The sequence below is a fragment of the Choloepus didactylus genome, chromosome 14 (genome assembly GCF_015220235.1).
Source record: "Choloepus didactylus isolate mChoDid1 chromosome 14, mChoDid1.pri, whole genome shotgun sequence".
Lineage (NCBI taxonomy): Eukaryota > Metazoa > Chordata > Mammalia > Pilosa > Megalonychidae > Choloepus > Choloepus didactylus.
Window position 1 is genome coordinate 73,279,784 of NC_051320.1, and position 21,706 is coordinate 73,301,489.

Genomic DNA, 21,706 nt, shown 5'->3' on the forward strand with positions numbered 1-21,706 from the left:
CGAGAACTAGATGTCATATTGACTCTGCATTTAATTCAGTATTGAAGTATAAAATATAGGCTATGAAAAACTCAGACTAAAGTTTGCCATTGCTCCTTTTAGATAAAGTAAATTTTTAAAATAATAGCAATTAGTTGCTACATGAAATGAGAAAGATTGAATAATATAATTTTAAACATGCTTTGCCAACAACAGATTTTCTGTCACACTGGATCAATTATTGAAGATGAAATTCTTATATTGGGTAGAAATGAGGCTTGTTATTTAAGGCAGGAAGATGGTACTATCTCTTGGTGCAGAGTTTTATTATTTGGGGCTAGACATCCTAGCCACTATTTGTGATTGATGCAATGATCCAAGTTCCGTCATTCCTATGAGAGGTGAGTCAACTAGTCATTGCTATCAGAGGCCCAAATTTAGATTGGACATCAGAGCTGTTAAGTACAGCTCCCCAAAATCTGCTCAACTAAAAACTAGCAAAATCAACTACAATTTAAACAAAGTGATTTGGGGCTGGGATTATTATTTTTGCTCTGGAAAGCCTCATGAGTTAGAGTAAATGCAGGAAAAATAAATGAACACCAAACCTCTCCTTCAATCCCATCACTTTTATCATTCTGTTATAAAAGAGTTTGCTCTGAAGTATATAATCAGTGTTTTGAGGTCCCCAGCTTCAATTTTTTAGGGAATAAATCTTTTAGGGTAGTTTGTTGTTCAATATCTATTAGTAGCATTTTACAGTTCTAGAATGTTTTATTTTGATGAACAAAATTGTGTTTTTCCTTAACCAGCCTTGGAGCACCCGTGGAGCAATTAAGACATTTAAAATAATCATTAGCAGTATGAATAAAATATCAGCCACCTCCTAACACTTTTTCATGTTTAAAACTTTTATTAAAGTTAATGAGAGCTGTTCCTGCACAAGGACTGCTGGGTGGAAAATCTATAGAATAAGTTAATATTTAAGTGTGTAGAAGTCAAATGACCCCAGATGACAAGAATAAGCAGAATGGTGTTTAGAGTGATATATAATGATGGTTACAACAGGCCTACATATTATATTCAGAGTTTTCCACTTTTATTTGTATAGAAACTCTTTCTAGAAATAGCTCCAAAAAGTGAATTGCTAGTGCTACTTTAGCAAGGAAGTGGACGGTGCTCAGAGGAGATGACTTCAGAGGCCAATGTTAACTGATGAATGGAAAGTGATCCCTCCCCTCTCATTGTCTCTTTAGATCCTCACAACTATCCTAAAAATTCTAGAAAACCACTTTCTTAGTTTGCCAGAGCTGCTATGATAAATGCCACACACTGATTGGCTAACAACAGGAATTTATTGTCTCACAGTTTGGAGGGCAAAAGTCCAATATCAGTGTGTTGGCAGGACTTGCTTTCTCCAAAGTCTGTAGCAATCAAGCTCTTTTCTGTCACACGGTGATCTCTCTCTCTCTCTCTTTCTCCCCCCCCCCCCGTACCTGGTCTTCTGATTTTTTCATTTGGCTTTCCATGACTGCATCTGAATTTCCTCTGCCTTATAAAGACTCCAGTCAAAGAAGTCCCACCCTGATTCAGTTTGCAACATCTAAACAGAATCTTTGAAGGTCCTATTCACAAATGAATCCACAACTTAACATCTTCAAAGGTCCTATTTACAAGTGGGTTCACACCTCCAGGAATGTGGGTTAAGACTTGAACATGTCTTTTTTGAGGGACACAAGTTGATCCCCAACAACCACTGTTACCTCTGTTTCACAGACGATGAAGCCAAGATGAAGACTAGGTATGTAGCCTGCCTCATGAACACAGTTTGATGGAAGAGTCCCATGTACTGGGCTTTTATCCTGATGCCTCCACTCTACAAGAAGACTAACCAATTCTCAGGATCTAGAGCAGCATTCTTAAAAGTTGAGTATCGTGGGATCTAAAATGTCCTTACCTACTCCTCTAAAAAATCATTATTGAGCCTTCCTGTGGGCAGTTCTGTCCTGGAAGCTGTTGGCTACTGGAGGATTTAACAAATTTGCTTTCCTGGTTTCAGTGTTACCGTTTTGTTTGGAAATTGGCTTTCCTTTGTGTCGGTTTCACTGTCAGGCAAGCCTTCTTCAGGACATGGCACCTCACAGCTCTGGCCTTCATTCTCGCTTGGAAACCCAGTGTCATGTCTTGACTCATAGTCCCAGTAAAGGGATTGTGGCTCACTGGACTGATCTGTGCCAGGTGCCCAAACCCGAACAGCACAGTGGCCAGAAGGATTGAACACACTGATTGGCTGAGTCAGGGGTGTAAGGTCAGCCCTATGTAAATTTCATTAGTATGGGATGGAATGATTCTCCAAAGAAAATTAAGATGTTGCTATCAGAAAATGATAGCAACTGTCCACTAGGGGTAAGTTAAAATGAGCTCCATTTTATAAGTGAGAAAATTGAGGTTCAGAGGTTAAGTAGCTTGAATAAGAAAAAGATAGTGATGATCAGTAGGAACAAAGTTCTTAACTCCTAATATCCTTGGTCACTGAGGCCAGGAAGAAGTGTCCCATTCACCTTTCAAATCTGTCCTCTCCCAATAGGGAAAGATAAGAGAAGTAGCTCACCAGATTTTAAACTCGTCCAAGAGCCTTGTGGATATTGTGGTTGGATAGTTATTTATTCACTTGTGTTTAATGGATGGTCCCTTATCTGACAATGCTAAAACAACATTTGTATTTACATCTGCTGAAGACACGTTGTTATTAAGTTGAAAAATTGCTATTTCAACAGACTCCTGGGCTTTTCCACTTTGTCTACCAAAGTAAAAAGTCTTTAAGAGTCTTAGTGTTGTTAAGGACAAATGCTGAGAATTCAGAGAAAACATTCTTTTGAGAAGATGATCTAAGAGGAATTACCATCCTGGATACCAATAAGGAAATGGCTTCACAGAAGAGCCAGCTCAGCATTTATAGTGATTAAGAGGCTTAGAATGACCCTTTCTGTATCGACTTTTCCAAGCTCTCTCTGTTATGAAAAACTAAACAGAAGTGCAAATCATTATGTTCACTTAAAGATGAATTTATGACATTTTAAAAATTTCCATTGTACCTGTAAGATAGGAATTCCTGGTAAGATTATTAGAATAAAAATATGTTGATTTAAAAAATCCTTACTAAGAATATGTGGCTGCCGTTGACGTTCGGGTTAAGATCCAGAGAGCAATGTTAAGGCTTGTCCAAATTCTTTCTGCTCCTCTGCATTTTATAAGAATTCAGCAACACTAGTCTAAAAAAGAGCCAGCAAATAGGTGGAAATTGTAGTCTAACACCATGCATTCTGTCACTTGCTCATTCTGATTGTCATAGCTGAGGACTTCTTTCCAGTCCTTTGGGAGTAAGTGCCAAAAACATGAAAAGAGCAAGAGCAGTGACACAAGGTCACTGTGTGTCACAGTGGACTGGCTGGGGAACGGTGACCCAGAGAGTGACAAGATGTCCTCCAGGGGTGACCATCAGACTTGCAAAGCAGGACTGAGAAATGCTGGGAGTGAGGGATCTGCAGGAGGTGGCTGGAAGACAGTACATGCAGGGGATGTAGGATGAGGTTTCACCTCTGAGAGGGATCGAGCCCACTGAGTCCTGGAGTATCTGAGGGGCTCCAGGAACTGACTGAAAACAGGATCTATTCTTGGCAAAGCTAAATGTGAGTGACTATGGGGATTAGCACAATGTGTGTACTTCTGTATACAAATTCATATCCATATCCTAAATTTTGCTTGCTTATATAATAATCATAATCATAATGCTACATGTCCATCTCATTTAATCCTTACAGTAACTCTGAGAGATATGATAAGTAAGTCAGGGAAGATATCATCTTTTTCCTTCTTTAGGTGAGGATATTAAGGCTTGAAGATATCTTATTGTCCGCAAGTTCAAGAAAACATAGCCAGGCAACACAGCATAGTGATTAAGAGCTTTGACTCTGAAATCAAATAGACATTTGTACAACCGGCTCTGCTACAACTGTCATGTTACCTTTGGAAAGCTACCTAACTCTGAGCCCCAGTTGTTTCAACCAAACATTGAGCTATGATAATCATATTTTATAGCTGTTTCTGATGATAAAAGTAGATACAGCATATAGCACATGTGCTGGTTTGAATGTATTATGTCCCCCAGAAAAAGCCATATTCTTTGATGCAATCTTGTGGGGCAGACATATTAGTGGGGATTAAGTTGGAACGTTTGGATTAGGTTGTTTGCATGGAAATGTGCCCCATTCAACTGTAGGTGATAACTCTGATTAGATATTTCCATGGAGGTGTGGCTCCACCCAATCAGGGTGGGCCTTGATCAGTGGAGCCATGTAAATGACCTGAAGGGGAAAGGGAACACAATGCAGCTGTGAGTGACATTTTGAAGAGGAGCCATTGCCAAGAGGGACACTTTGGAGAAAGCACAAGAGCTGCAGATGAGAGACAGTTGGAAGACAGCCGTTGAAAGCAGACTCTTGCCCTGGAGAAGCTGAGAGAGGACAAATATCCCAAGTTGCAACTAAGAGTGACATTTTTGAGGAACTGCAGCCTAGAGAGGAATATCCTGGGAGAAAGCCATTTTGAAACCAGAACTTTGGAGCAGACGCCAGCCACATGCCTTCCCAGCTAACAGAGGTTTTCTGGACACCATTGGCCATCCTCCAATGAAGGTACCGGATTGTTGAAGCCTTACCTTGGACACTCTATGGCCTTAAGACTGTAACTTTGTAACCAAATAAACCCCCTTTTATAAAAGTCAATCCATTTCTGGTGTTTTGCATCCCGGCAGCATTAGCAATCTAGAACAGCACATTTAGCACAAATCCTGGCAAAGTACATAATAAACATTAACAGTTATTGTTATCATTATTTTCAGGCAAAATACCAAGACAAGATCAGATATAAGAAAAGATATGATGCCAGTTGTCAGAAATGGGGTTCAGCTTAGGGACCAGGTTTGGAACAAAGGGGAAACCTAGTTATCAGAATTCAGACAAAACATAAGTTCAGATGTTATTTGTCTTCTTGCCATCCCTTCAGTCTTTTAGTAACAGGGGTCCAGGTTTCCTCTGAGGAATTAGCCTTTCTAAATTCTTGGTGCCTTGGATCATGGAGCTCCACTCCCTAGCACTGGAGGAGACACCTAACCAGTCCTGGCTATTTAGAGCACCTACTCCCTGGCCACCATGACCAGTTTAGCTATAGGTAAGTAGATTATACTAATCTAATTTGAGAGAATCCTGGGACTTTTTTGAGACCTTCTGGTGGAGGAGGCACTCTCTTTCCACTGGGGCTGCTGAGCTGGTTGAGGGCTGGAGGCCATCTTACCACCCCAGGGGTGCACCTTTCTGATGGAAAAGTCAACCTCAAGCAACAGAGAGCTGAGAGATGAAGGAAATCTGAGTCCCAGTTATATTGTTTGAAGCAGCTGTGCAGGAAACCAGCTCTTCTCCTAGACTTTTTAGTAACCTGACTACCAAGTATCCCTTTTTGTCTGAATCATTTTGATGTGTTTCTTCTTTCTCTTTACAACTGAACAGTCCTTGATTTTCAGTTCTTGATTCTCAGTGTCTTTCTTACTTCCACCTGGAAAAGTCCTAGGGAGGGGGCCACCCTGTGCCTCAAGGTGGGAGCCAAGTGGCCCCAGGTGGGCCAAGAGGAGGGCTGCAGAGGCTAGAAAACATGCAGCAGCATATGGGTGGAGTCAACCCCCTCTATTTTAACTATTGTTTCCTCCCTCCTAACCTTACTCCCTGAAAAAAATGTAATTGCTGCTAGGAGTGTGGGAAGGACCACCATTCAAAGGTATAATAACTGACAGGTACTTTTATGCTTTCCTGAGACAGATGCAAGGTGCCCAGGTGTCCTGTGCCCTGTGCCCTGGACCTTGAAAGGTGGGAGTCCTAGAAAATGGTTTAATGTGGGTTGTATTGTTCTATTTCACCAACTGTTCAGAGACTCTTTATTAAGCTCTGTTGTGTTCATCCCTTACTCTTAATGAAGCCCTTTATTTCATAATTCAACTCAGAACTGTTAAATATTTAATTTGAAGTATAACCCCCCATCCACTACTCAGGAGCATAGCACAGATAAGAGAGTTGGTGTGTATGAAAAAACCCTGGAGGCTAAGTTGAATGTCAAGCTTTGGCCTGAATGGAAGAAAACAGGGGCTCTAATTCTCTACTTTCAGCTCTTTGGCAGAGACCTGGGAGAACTCCCAGCTTCCTTTTGCCAAAGCAAAAATGAGAATGCTGCAATTGATTTACTTCATTGAGCCTTGAAAGAGAGTATTAGGGAGGCAAAGTCTTCCAAGAACAAAAAGTACTTGGAAGAAAGTCATCATATAACTTACAGGGTCAAGAATATACTCTGGTGAACACATCATATAAGTAAAATTTGTTACTATGGACTCAATACTCATCACAGAGTGAGACATGGGGTGTGGCCCAAGGACTCTCTTTTTTTTAAAGAGACATTAATTTTTTAAAACATTTCCAAAATCTGCCATCACTGTATACCCCCTGTTCCGGTTTGCTAATGCTACCATTTTGCAAAACACCAGAATTGGATTGGCTTTTATAAAGGGGGTTTATTTGGTTACAAAGTTATAGTCTTAAGGCCATAAAGTGTCCAGGGTAAGGCATCAACAATAGGGTACCTTCACTGGAGAAAGGGCATTGGCATCCTGAAAACCTGTTAGCTGGGTAGGCACGTGGCTGACATCTGCTTGCTCCCAGGTTGTGTTTCAAAATGGTGTTCTCCAAAATGTTGCTCTTGGGGCTTTTTGTCCTCTCTTAGCTTCCCCAGAGCAAACACTAAGCTAGTATCTCCAAAGGTCAGCAAAAGTCTGCTTTCAACGGCCTTCTCCAAAATGCCTGTCTCAGCTGCAGCTGCTCTAAAGTCTTTCTGTTTCTGAGCTTTTATAGGGCTCCAGTAACTAAATGAAGACCTAAGCTGAATGGGAGGGGCCACACCTCCATGGAAACAATCCCATCAACAGGTCACACCTTAATCAAAGGTGTTACTAGTCACATCTCCATGGAAACAATCAAAAAGTTCCAACCTAACCGACACTAAATACATCAAGAGTGCATCAAAGAACATGCCATTTTGGGGGACATAATACATCCAAACCAGCACACCCATCAAGCAACAACTCCCTCTTCTCTCCTCCAACCATTCCCTTGTAACCTCTAATCTACCTTACATCTATGTGAATTTTCTATTTCTAGATATTTCATATACAGAAAATCATACAGTATTTATCCTTATGTTCCTTGCTTATTCCACTCAGCATAATGTTTTCAAGGTTCATCCATGTTGCAGCATTTCTCAGAACTCCATTCCTTCTTATGGCCTACTGATTCTCCATTGTGTTTATGTACCACATTCTGTTTATCCATTCTTCTGCTGACATACACTTAGGTTGTTTCTAACTCTTGGATATTGTGAATAATGATGCCATGAACATTGGTTTACAAATATCTGTGTAAGTCCCTGTTTTAAAATTCTTTGGGTATATACTTAAGAATGGAATTGCTGGGTCATGTGGTAAAGTCCTTTGGTTTTCTATAGAGTATGAGCGCATGTATTTCTGCCTAGTCAGAACTTTCTTTGTTTTATTGACTGCTTGATTAATTCATTAATTTACTTATTTCTGAAGTATTTTACTATTTTCCAAGCAGTAGAGATATAAAAATTGAGAGAAGCATGGTTGTTCATTCATTAAGCCAACAGCTTTTATTGAGCACCTGCTGTGTGCAGGCAGTGGGAATAGAAAGATGGACTAGCCATAGTCACTACTCCCTACAACTTTGCTCCCCAAGTGTGGTCTGGGGACCAGCAGCATCAGCATCACCAAAGAGTTTGTTAGAAATACAGAATTGTAAGCTCCACCCCAGATGTACTGAATCTGAATTTGCATGTGTACCAGTTTGTATAGATTATATTCTTTAATGCAATCTTGTAGGGGCAGATGTATTAGTGTCGATTAAGTTGGAACCTTTGGATTAGGTTGTTTCCGTGGAGATGTGACCCACCAAACTGTAGGTGATAACTCTGATTAGATAATTTCCATGGAGGTGTGGCCCCGCCCATTCAGTGTTGGCCTTGATTAGATCACTGGAGTACTTTAAAAAGAGCCACACAGGCCCAGAAGCAGAGCAGCTGTGAGTGACATTTTGGAGAGCAACTGAGAGTGACATTTTGAAAAGGAGCTGCAGCTAAGAGAGGATAAAATGCCCCAAGAGCAGCACTTCGGAGAACGCCATTTTGAAACGCAACCTGGGAGCAAGCAGATGCCAGCCACGTGCCTTCCTAGCTAACAGGTTTTCTGGATGCTAATGGCCTTTCTCCAGTGAGGGTACCCTTTGTTGATGCCTTGCCTTGGACACTTTATGATCTTAAGACTGTAACTTTGTAACCAAATAAACCCCCTTTATAAAAGCCAATCCATTTCTGGTGTCTTGCAAAAGGACAGGATTAGCAAACCGGAACAACATGTTAACACAATCCCCAGGCATTTCATATGCACGTGACAATTTGAGAAGCACAGCTTTAGAAGCACATGTGTCATAGTGTGGTTTCATGGGAAAGGAATGAACTTCTGTTCCAACTGCCTGGCTGCTACCAGTTGCTGACTTTCTGCCGTGATGCTTGCCATGGAGCGAAGCAAGCCACTTATCCATGTTATGATTCAATATTTTATCTTCAAAATGGAGATAATAATATCTGCCCTTCCTCCCTCATGGGCTGTTGTGAAGATAAGATGAGAAAATTGTTGGGAAAGTGTAACAGCTATCCAAAAGCAAGGCATTGCTATTTTACATTTAAGGTTTAGAAAAGCTTCTGTGTATCTGCCTGGCTGCATTGCCCAGGAACTGGGATTTGATTCTGATTTAACAGTTTTTTGCATTATGATTCTGCGTTAAGACATTCTTATCTCTCAGATTCAGAGATGTGAAGAACAGGCTGGTTGGGGCCCCAGCATGCAACCGAGGTTCTAGTGCTATAGGTATACAGAAATTTTTGTGGTAGGCATTCTATGTATATTTTTGTTTAACTCATTTCAATGAAATTTATTGAGGGCTTGAATACTGTGTAAAATTACTGGGTATGGCCAGCTACAATAAAGCCCATTGTCTTGGTTTATTTTTGGATAATAATGTAATGTACAAAATAATCATGTTTCGTGGTACAATAAGAAAGGTACTGTGAGAGAGTTTCACACGATAGGTATATCACAGATAGTTTTGTTAAACATAGAAGATTTATAAAACAAGAACACTACAGATTGCTTAGAGGCTATATTTTTATTACCCTCCCCTTTAGCAAACTCACAGGCCAGTTGGGGCATGAGCCAGAGCTCTAGAAAGTGAAGAGCTAGCTCCAGGTGAGAAAGAATTCCTTGTCTTAGCCATCAAGGTAGAAAATCCAAACACACGTCACTTAGGAACTGGAGCATTTTTTTCCCTTTCCAAAGTTTGTAACTTTTCTCCAGGAAAGTGTTATCACTGCCTCACCACACATAGTAATAATGGTGAGATGAAATTAGACTAGAATTTGAGTGAGAAAAACAATGTTAATGTTCAATTGACGGGAACCATCACTGAACCCCTACATTCCTGCTTCACACCCTGTTCCCATCTTGCCCCCAGATGCCACAGGATAGCTTTTGAAAACCAAGGGAGTAGCACCTTGAAACAATAATTTGATGATGATGGAGAGTGGAAAATCGATCTGGAGGAATTAAGTTGTATAACTGAATAGTTAAGCAGCGGAGTAATCACTAGAGCGAATTCTCCCATCAAAGGTTAAGCTGACCCCTGTCAGCTTTAAATCTCTAGACCTTCCATTACCCAGTGTTTTCTTTTAAAAAGTGAACTAACTGGCTATTTAGTGAGCCAGAAGTTTGTGAGTCCTTCTCCTTCTCAAACTTAGTGACCGGAGGGTACTGAGAAAACAAGTAGGGGTGTGGCAGAAAGCCATCCTTCTGCAGGGCATGTCCCTGGCCATAGAATATTCCATAGCTGGGTGAAAAGGACCGAGTCATCCCTCCACAATGCCAGAAGGGATGAGGGAAGCCTCAGAAATAAGAAATAAGAATAAGGGGATCTGAGTTACATGTCAGGTGCTACAAGATAATCACCTCCTCTTTTTCTCTACATAGAAAACCAGTAAACTCCTAAAGTTAGCACATGGTGCAAGAAAAACTGTGAACAACTGTAAGGTTATCTTTGCCAACTATCATCTTTCTTGGTCATTCTGCCCCTCTTTTCTTTCATCAGTCTTCTGTTAGAATTTCCTTTGTTCAATTTCTGGATACTGACTTCTTTCCTGGTGTGCCCTACACCTGGCTTTCCTCAATCACACCCCCAAGTTCTACATCTGCTTTTGCTCTTTTTTTTTTTTAAATAGCAGTGGTTACATTCAGTCTTTCATTTATTATTTCACTCAAAAAATAGGCATTGGGAACCTACTATGTCATAGGCAGAAGACAAACAAGGTCCTTATTCTCATTGAGATTCCTTCTGAACTAGGGAGGCAGATCCCAACCAAATACATGACACAGGTTAATTTCAGTTAGCAATAAATGGAAGGAAGCCTGTGCAACAGTTACATGATTGAAGATGGGGGTATTTTGGTTTGCTAGAGCTGATGAAATGCAGTACAACCGAAATGGGCTGGCTTTTAACAATGGGGATTTATTAGCTTACAAATATAGTTACAAAGCTGTGAAAATGTCCCAATTAAGGCATGAACAGGATGATACCTTCTCTGAAGACCGGTTACCAGCAAGCTTGGGCTCCTCTGTCAGATAGGTAGGCACATGGCGACACCTGCTAGTCCTTCTCTTCTGGGTTCTGTTGATTCAGCTTCTGAATTCTCCATCTATGGATTTTTCTCTAAACTTCTCTGAATCTTTCTCTCTGTTTCCCTGTGTGCTTTATCCTCTTAAAAAGGACTCCAGTAAGAGGATTAAGACTCATCTGAATGAAGTGCTTCACATCTCAACTGAAATAACATAATCAAAGTGAACCACAATAGGTCTACCCTGACAGGAATGGATTAGAAGAACATGATTTTTGGGGGTACGTAACAGCTTCAAATTACCACAGGGGGTAAGGATTTGGAGGCACTTTCTAAAGAGTGGTTGGGAAAGTGCTCATTGAAGCAGTGGCATGTGAATTGAGAACTAATTGATGAGAAGGGGCCAGTCATTCTGAGCTCCGGGGAGGTTCATTCCAGACAGAGGAACCACAAGTGCAAAGTTCTTTAACACAGGAGGTGCTTTGGGGATAGGCTGATAGGAAAGGGGTCTCCAGGACTGATCTGGATGCTGCATTTGCAGAGAAAGCATATTCTTTTTGCTTAAACTCTATTGGAGTGGCTTGGGGAAGGTAGGTGGGAACTTTTACAGAGTGGGGGAGAGCTCCTTCGCCACCCTTTCTCGCAGACTGGAAAAGACAGGGAAAGGCAAGGAGGGCTGTATGACTGGAATGCACTGTGTGAAGGGGAAGGTGGGGTGATCTGAGGTCGGAGAAGTTCACAGGGCCTTCCTCATAGGTTGGCCACGGCACGGAGCTTGGATTTTGTTCTAAGTGTGATGGGATGACACTGGAGGGTTTGAATTAAAAGTGACAAGTTGGTAATTTGCATGTGTTTTTCTAACAAAATACTTATTTCATGGGCATGCCCAGAATTTGATTAAACTAAAGCACTAATACTAAAATTCCAGACAATTGAAATTCTGTGTAATAATTTATAATCACTGCACTATTGATGGTATACATATGACTTCTGCTCATATGGGCTATGACTTAGTTTTTTTTTTTTTTTAATTAAATTCAGTTTTATTGAGATATATTCACATACCATAAAATCATCCATGGTGTACAATCAACTGTTCACAGTACCATCATATAGTTATGCACTCATCACCCCAATCTATTTTTGAACATTTTCCTTACACCAGAAAGAATCAGAATAAGAATAAAAAGTAAAAGTTAGAAAGAACACCCAAATCATTCCCCCATCTCACCCTATTTTTCATTTATATTTTGTTCCCATTTTTCTACTCATCCATCTATACACTGGATAAAGGGAGTGTGAGCCACAAGTTTTTCACAATCACACTGTTACCCCTTGTAAGCTACATATGACTTAGTTTTGATAGAGGGCAGAAAATTAGCAATTCCAAGTATAATAGCTATGAGTCCATCTTTTTCTCTTCCACTCCAAAAGACACCTGAAAGCATAAGTGTCATAATTATGGATGTTAATTTCAAGTTGGCCTTGATTTTTATATAAAAAGTTAGAATCGGAATTATTAATTACAGATTACTCCCAAAACACCTCACAAACTGGTAGGTACTCCAGCTGTGCTCTTTGATCTCTTTCTTCTTGCCACCATCAAAATCTCTTCTCTGGTAGCTATTGCAGTGAAATTGGAAAAGTTCTGATGGCTTTGTTAACACCTAAGTTTTACTAGGAGACAGTGGGTTAATATGTTTATTCTCTAAGTATGTGTACTTGAATAGGGGCAATGCTTTCACACCTGGGAAGGGTTTGGATGTGGGTGAGTTCAAGCATGAGTAAGGGCTGGAGGAGACCAATATTCAGGCACAAGCCCTTTCTAGAACATCACAAACTACCCCCCTGTAGATCTTCTCCATCCACGTTGTGTCATCTACAATCCTAATGTTTTAGAGTGCTGCCCCTCTCCCTATCACCTTGTGGTTTTTAGACTCCTGAAAATTAATGATATTCATTCTAGAAATGCTTAGGACTCAAAAAGTAATAAAAATAATTTATAGCTATTAGCATTTTTGTCATTCTCGGAAAGACTTCTCAGAAGAAGAATTTCTCATATTTGTGAAGCAAAAAGGATTCTTCTGAATAACACCACACAAATAATAACAATTAAAGCACTAGCAAATGTATGTAGGGTTTTCTGAGTGCCAGCCATTGTTTTGAGCACTTTACTTATATTAACGCATTTAATCCTTGTAACAACTGTATGTGGCAGGTACTATAACTATTCCATTATATGGACGAAAGAAACAGGCACTTATACTAAATTCACACACTTGTAAATAAATGGATAGTTTGGAAACTCTGAATATGTAACACGACCTCAATAATAGCTTCTGCATGGAGTCAGATCCCAGAGGATACAATTTATTAATCACTAAGCACATTTCTGCAGTATGTTCCAAAGCCTTCCACTGTGAGGGAGAAGGATGCCTTATCAAGAAAATTTATTCTTGTTAGAGTGCAATAAAGCTACCAAGAGGTTTTCAACTTTTAATTATTAACGGTGAAATAGAATTTCAGATGAATCCCTTGGATGCAATTTATATTGTCATGTTTTATATTGCTTTATGTACAGCTGTCAAGAAAGATACTGTAAATGAATTTTATAGGACTGAAGGGAGAGCTTGTGGTCCTGGCTCCAAAGATGAAAACTTGCCTTTGTCTCAGCAGGGAGTCACAAGAATCTTGAGGACCAAGATGATGAAATCTTCATTGAAATCTGAAAACATCAGAGGTAAAAAAGCCTCAGACTAAACATTTGGCTTATAAGGTAAAATTTAGTGCTAAAAGCAGGGCTTGTCTCTTCTTTTTCCTTTTTATTATATTTGCTTTTTCCTTTGGAAAAAGACCAAGATTAATTTCCTGGAGGTCACCAAAATGGTGTAATTGCTCTTATCCTAACTTTATGAAGACTTTCAGTTCATACACATTTAACTCAGAAGCATTTTGGATTATTTTTCTAGTTCAGATGCTATACCTTCTCTGTCTCTCAAAAAAAAAAAAATTCCTACAAAAAACATTTGCTCACAAATAAAATACAAGCAACTGCCCATCTGTCATCACTGGTCTTTTAAAACTAAAAGTTGTCTCTCTACTTTCTCTTCAACTTTTGACGTACAACTCAAAACACCTTTTTATAGACAGGTTATGTGGTTGTTTCAAATGCTGCCTAAAATCTCTATAAAGAGATTTGATTAAATTGGAAACACAGATGACTGATACACTTAAAATAATTGCTGCCTAGTGATTCAACATGTGAGCTCTGCCATTTATTACACTTTTAAGTGAACTAATCTAAATCAAAATCTTCTAAGATCAATAGCTCATTTTTTTTTTAAAGCACAGAACATTCTTAATGCGTTACCCAGGTCCGCTAAGTCATACCTTCAGGACTTGAAAGTTTATAGTAGCCTAAAACTAATATGGATTTGGAGTAATATTTTCCAGCAGGCCCCTTTCATTTTTTGTACCAATGTTACGTTAAAAAACAGCCATACTGGGTACAAACTTCTCTAAACATATCTAGTGTTTCTTTCTTAGCATGTTTTCTCACTTGAAAGATGTCATAATTTTCTTTAGATGTATAAAATTAGCTCATAAACCTGGTCTTTCATAACCTGATCAATGATTTGAGCCATTCATCTTTGCACTGCCATCAGGAGATGGTAAATTCTTGGTGAATTTATAGAAGGAAAAGAAACTGAGCTTTATTGAGAGCAGCCCAACTACCATGGGAGAGTCAGACTTGATGGCAGTGAAATATGGCAGATTCCCTTTGTGTGGGTACCATGCCAAGGAATACAGAGGCCATCATTTGAAAAGGGCACATACAATTTTGATTGCCTGTATTCGCAAGAGCATTCTGGAAAAAGTTACCAGCTGGGTCTACTTATGGGGTAAGGGGAACTAGACTGTGGTGCTGATAAACTGTTGAGGTTGCTTTCTTAAAATAATCTGCGTTCCTCTTGTTCAGAAAGCGGTTCACAGCTTTAGCTGTTGCCTGTAACACCCTTAGCTCATCTACCATATATTAGGAAAACATTTGAGACCTACCCTAGTCTAGAATTCTTCGGGAGTTAGTCTATATTGCCCCTTTTCCATAATTATAATTTAGACTGAGTTTCTCAAGGGAGGAAGAAAAGGAAGTTCCTGGCCAATGACAGGGTTCTGGCTGTTGAAGGGTCGTTCCACATTTGCCACACCTACTTTAGTCAAATGAGAAGCTAAGGGGAAAGAGAGAAGAATCAGTTCTCTTAAGAATTAGTCTGCCATTTTGCCCTGACCTCTCATTCAAACATTCTTCCTTCTTCTGTGCTGCAATCTCCCCATACTGCCTACTTCTTTATCACAGTATCTGGTCATAGTGTGGTCATTCAGTCTGTTTCATCTTGGATGGCTGATACATAACACATCATCCTCAAAATGCTCTTGGGAGGCCTAGAGGCTGGGAAGGAGCAGTACCATGTTAAGATGAAATGTATTCTTATAATATCCTCTACAGTAGGTCAAATTTTACTGAAATGGAAACCAGGGCATTAGAGTGTTCATTTATACTCGACACTGCTTTACTGGGTGTTTATACTCAAGCTGCTTAGAAGCAGGGATAAGACTGGGCTTTATATGGCCTGTAGATCTCATCTAATTGGTTTACAGTCAAATCATATGTGGGAAAATGATATTCAGAGACCTACCTGCTGCTACAAAGGCTAGGTCCTAGCATCTTTAAATAATCATAGATAAATGTATTGAGAGCTTGTGAAGTGTTAGGCAATATTCTAAACACTGTTCATGCATTATCTCATTTCATAATCACAACAACCCGATAGATGTCACTATTGATATCCCCATTTTACACATAAGGAAATCGATCAAACCACTTACCCTTGATTGCATAGCTCGCAAATGGCAGAACTGAGATTCAAATACAAGTTGTGTATCTCTAGAACTCCTACCCTTAGCCACCACTATTACAGCCTCTCCCTGCCTGTACTCATCACAGCACTAACAGCTGGATTCCCCATCTGCAAGGACTCTCCCTCCATCTGAGAACTGACATTCTTTGCAGGCCCCAGATGAATCCATAGATGAGGGAGGCAATTTTAAACTTTCTCACACTCTGGTTTAGTAGGACACTTGAGCTCTGGTTGTTTCAGTGAAGACTTCTGAGCTTCCTGATCCCTCACTGAAGCCTAAGTTTCCTTTCTGACAAGTGAGGAACACAAAGCCTTGCGGTTTCCTTGTCTTCCTTGTTGATGGCCACACTCTGCCTTCAATCCAAGTAGGAACTCACTCTCCATTCCCTTCAATGGGGCTCTGCTCCTCTGTTTGGAAATTAATAAATTGAATTGTTCCCCAAACCATGATTTAGATTGTCATGGTTTTTGACATTGTCTTGGGCATTCCTCTCTGCCATTAAAGGGTACACTCTACAGGACATAGAGCACTTGGACTTGTTCAATGTTGTAGGTTCAGCTCTGAACACATTGCTTGGCATAGAGTAGGCAGGCAACAAAGATGTGTTGAATGAATTAATCTGTACATCATCTCCATCATCTGTCTCAGCTTAGAGGGCAGATCTCAGGTCAGCCTCCATCTCCTCCATCTTCATCTTTTGCTCCTTGTGACTAGGAAATTAACTGGCATATCCTGGGCCCAAGTTTGAATGGCCAACATTAGCCAGAACATGCCAATATTTAAGTGTTCTGATTTACTCAGATGACACAGAGACTAAAGGTCTACTCCCCTGCCTGGATACTTCATGTTTTAAAAATGTGTACCTGATTTTATGCAATGCATAATCAGACATCAGAATGAGACTAATGATGACATTTACATAAACAGGCTATCAATATTAAAATAACAGATGAACCTTTAAATGTAACATTAATTAGAAACGTGAACCAACTTCACTATTAGTCATTGATACCCTGGAGACATGATAATATGTTTTGAAATACTTGAAAGATTATGAGGTATCTTTTATGTGTATAAAGTAAAATGAAAATTTCATAGTATAAAGCAATATTTGCCTTTTTAAAGTATATTTTTATTTAAAGCAGTTATATATTTTAGTTTGTCATTTGTAACAACTTTACTGAGGTATGATTTGCCTAGCAACATATTCACTCATTTTAAGTGTTCAATTCAATGAATCTTAGTAAATTTATAGTGTTTTGCCACCATCATCACATTCTAATCTTAGAATATAATGTGTCGTTCTCAATGTAACTCAAACACAAATAGTTCCCACTATTAGTTTTCAGATGAATACACAACACATAAAAGACACTGAAGACATTGAGAACTATAGATAAAGAAGTTAAACAAAAAAAACTGCATGGGGTATTGACTGGTACATTTAGCATAGTAACTTGCTACGAGGAGACCTTCCTTCTCTCCCCTTTCATGTGCACATCCTTATTATATCCTTGAGAAGCAAGTGTCTGGTCAATTTCCACTACTTAGGCTCTTGATGGGAGATGGCCAAGGCAAATGCAAAGCTAGGGATGGGCAGAGGGAACCAATTGATCCTCACAAGCACTTTCTCCAAAAGTGGCTTATTTTCAGACCTTGAGATACAGAGACCACTGTCAAAGGATAGATTAAGTACTCATTACCCTGATAGTAAAATCTGGTGTGAAGGTACACAATCTTTTTGCTACAGGGAGAGGGCAGCAAAGGATTTTGCTAAGCCTTTTCAATAGGAATATCATATTGGTCAGAACAGGCTAGATTATGCTGCAAAAACAAACAAGTCATATCTCAGATTCTTGCAATAATAGATTTGTTTCTTCTCATGTTACGAGTCTAATGCAGATCAGTAGGGGACTCTGCTCCTTCATTTTTGTCATTCAGGGAGGGAGACTGAAGGAGGTTCACTTTTGATACTTGCTTTCATGGTCACCATGATACAGCAATAGCAAGGCTGGGGGAATCTCCCTTTGGCATTTAAATACCTCAACCAGAAAGATTTATGTGACCTTCACCCTCAACCCCTTCAGCAGAACTGGTGACATGACCACATGTCAAGGTGGCAGGACAGTATTGCCACGTGCCCAGGAGAGGAGAATTTAAACTCAGTGAGGAGCAGTGGAGTCAACCACATATATTGCATTGTTTAATGAAATGGAGGAAAAAAAAAATTTGAGCTGCCAGAATCCCAGCATCAGAATTCTTTTTGGTGGGAGAACTCTTTTCATTTGGGAAAATATTTTGATATTTATTAGGGTGAAGGATGAGAACTAATAATACAAGCAAGCTTATCACTGAGTTCCTCTGAATATGACAAGTTTAAGAATTTTCTATGACTCCAAGAGAAAGAAGGAGAAAATACACACAAAAAAAGTATGAAGAGATAGAAGTCAGAAGATAGAGCAACTCGAGCTGGCTGAGAGGCCAATAAAATGCCTGGAGTACCTTTTCAGAACAGCGATGCCTAATGTTCCTTTTCAGTTTTTTCACATGGCTGCAATTTAACTTCCTCCTTCGTTCTGCCCTCAATCTTCAGGAATCTGCTACATTCATTAGTGCACTGTTTGCATGGATTTCTTCTGTAAAAAATGAAGGAGAGTTTCTTTTCTGGCTCACTACATTGCTAAATGAAGATAACTTACACAGAGACAGAGCCGTGAGGTAGACACCTTCCCACCCCTACTGTCCCTCCTGTGTGTGAAGGAAGTTGCCAAAATACAGGAAAGACTTTGGATTCCACAGACAATGGGATTTAGGTTTAAAGCCAAACATCTCAAGTTGCTGGGAGATCCCCCAAATAGTTATCTCAGAATATATCCTAGATTTTTATCAGGATAAGGAAATTTGGCATTTAATAAACAACCTCTTTGTTGCCTTTATTGAGATTTTTAGAATCTAGCTTCCAAAATTTGGAAATGTGACTTTGTCTTACGGATTGTGTTCTTTCTTTTTAATTTTTCCACTGTCTCATACTTTTTATCATTCCTTTTCCTTTTCTCATGAACAAGTTACCAGTCCAGAATTTCATGACTCTGATGTAGCCAGCAGAGAAACCAGAAGTGTATGCCACCGGAGTTTTCATTCCCACTTCTGGAGACTCAGATAACACATACATTTTAGGGCTTTTCAGCTCAAGGTTAAAAATAGACCGAATGTCATTGTGAATGGGAAACTGGTATGACCAAGGGAAGTGGCATGGCAGAGAGTAAAGGACCGTCTATCAGCATCGACTCTTGAGGCTTGGAAAATGGTTGGGGCTAAGATGCTTGGAAATGCAAATCTTCCTGCTCTAGATTTTGCCAAGTGGTTGTGCCCTTTGTTAGTTTCTGCTGAAATTATAAGGATGGTGAAATAGAAAAATAAGTATTTGTGCAATGGCTCAGAAAAGCCAATTAGTTTTACACCAATTAGAAATAATGCAGGACCTCCCATGTCTTATAATAAATTGTCTCTCCCCATATATATATTAAAATGCCTCTTCACTGCCCAAATGTACTTAGAAATTTAAGTAACACTACAACAAAGCATATTCTGCAAGTTTTAATAAAAGAAATAATGCAATATCTCCATATTTAAAAAATAAAAAACAATTAAAATATCTATTAATAGCTGAAAAAATCTAGGTGTGTAAAAATTTCTCTAGTAAGTTTTAGAGTTGTTTTTGGTTCCAAAATACATCAGCATGCATGATCTCATCTCTGTCCTTTTTTTTCCCTTGAGGAAGCATAGCGATAGTTAAGAGATACCAGTTAGCAGGGCAATTTCAAGCATAATATCCTTGCCAACTCCAGATATTATTAACTTTTTTTAAAAAAGGCAGAGAAATCCAGCTTAGAATAGATTTTTCTCCATTTTAGCTGACTTCGCAATTGGATCTGAAAGTACTTTGTAATTTTTTTCATATTTGAGCAGGTATATTTGCCTGTCTGATAAGCAGCTGGTTTTCATATGTGAGGCATTAATATGAATATCTTTTGTTTACTGAGTAATTGCTATGTGCTTAAATGTGCTTTGCATAAATTATTGCATTTAATCTTTGTAACAATCCTATGAGAAAAATCTAATTATCCCGGGTTTGCTGATAAGAAAATAAGTACAGAAAGGTTACAATAACCCAGCTAGTTGGTGATATCCAAATCTATTTGCCTTCAACGTCTTTACTCTGAGTCACTGTGTATACTTTCTCACCAGCATATTCCATCCATTCATTCCCTTGATCTTTCAATCATTCATTCATCGATTTCTATTTAAAAAATGTGTAATTCACCCATGATATGACAGACACTATACACCAAGAGCTGAGGATGCAAGTGTGAAAACAGTCAAAGCCTCTGCCCTCCAGGAACTGACATTTTTTTAGGGGTAGAAGAGACCCCAAAGAAGAAATAAGGATGGTAACACAGACAACAGTAATGGTTCTGAAGGCAATGAAGAGAGTGATGTGAAGGAGGGAAACTGGAAATGCCTGTGATCACACTGCTTTTCACAAGGGAGAGTTGAGCAAGGCTCTCTGAGGAAGTGATAGATGATCAGAGGCCTGAAGGATGAGAAGACAGCCACTAAGGCACAGCCGGAGGGAGAGGGAGTGTTCCAGAGGAGGCAATGCCAGGTAGCTGAAGAATACTCTTCTGAGTGTCAATTTAAATACCAGGTAACCAGTTCAGTGAAAACTAGTCAGTTATATACTATGCTGCCCCCTACAAGAGAAGCCACTGGACATATCCTTTGTTTTTTGTTGGTAACAGTAAGGCCATTAATATATTCTGAGATGTTCATTTTAGCTAAACAACTCTAAAGTCTTCTTATTATGTGTACCACATTTATTTTTGAAGTCAAGAAGAAAGAGGCCTTTGTGGAAGCTCTTGGGGAAAAATGATGGGGGACTCACATTTCTAATTAGAATTTTCATGTTATTTAATGTCTTAGTTAAATGACTTTTTTGAAGTAGCCTTCCAGTCTCCTTTCATCTACTGAATACTAAGTCGCCAAGTGTTTGTAGACACTGTGCTGAAGAGTAATAGCCAAATCTCTTTGTACAAAAGATCTGAAACGTAGAACAAGGATGATTTTGCCAGTAGAAGAGATATTATTTCTTGCACACTGCCATTGCTTCCACGATTAGACTCAGCCAGGAAGGGTTCTTGTGACAATTCTCTGCCAGACAGAAAAATATTTGGATTCATGTAACAAAGTAAATGTTTGATTTTAAGTTGTCTAACTGTTCAGAACAATATTATAAGCTTGAATTTATAAGCTTCAATGTCTGTAATTTTAGGTTCCAGAGAGATATTTTTTAAAATTTTATTTTATGATATTGTTCACATAGCATACAATTATCCAAAGCTCCAAAGTGCACAATCAATTGCCCACGGTACTATCACACAGATGTGCATCCATCACCACAATTAATTTCTTTTTCAATTTTTAGAACATTTTCATTACTCCAGAAAAGAAATACAGGCAAAAAAAGAAAACTCAAATCCTCCCATACCCCTAGCCACCCCCCTTCAATTACTGACTCATAGTATTGGTGTAGTACATTTGTTACTGTTGATGAAAGAATGTTAAAATACTACTAATGTAGCACATAGTTTGCAATAGGTATATTTTTTCCCCTATATATCCCTCTATTATTAACTTCTAGTTATAGTGTCATGCATTTGTTCTAGTTCATGAAAGAGATTTATAATATTTGGACAGTTAATCAAGGACACTGTCCACCACAAGATTCACTGTTTTATACATTCCCATCTTTTAACCTCCAACTTTCCTTCTGGTTACCCTTACCCTTTCTACCACATTCATATACCATTCAGCACTGTTAGTTAGTCTCACAATGTGCTATCATCACCTCTGTCCATTTCCAAACACTTAAGTTCAATCTAGTTGAACATTCTGCTCATCATAAGCAACTGCT

At 39.2% G+C, this 21,706-nt stretch overlaps 1 protein-coding gene across 1 annotated transcript in view; it reads left to right on the plus strand.

The window, feature by feature from the left end:
• Positions 1-1,893: 1,893 nt before the first annotated feature.
• The window catches only part of SLC30A8 (solute carrier family 30 member 8), a 68,014-nt gene continuing 48,201 nt past the window's right edge, over positions 1,894-21,706 (plus strand). Inside the window, exons 1-2 of the mRNA XM_037803012.1 lie at positions 1,894-1,904; positions 13,489-13,552. The gene's annotated coding sequence lies outside the window, so the exon portion shown is untranslated. The remainder of the gene's footprint in view (positions 1,905-13,488; positions 13,553-21,706) is intronic.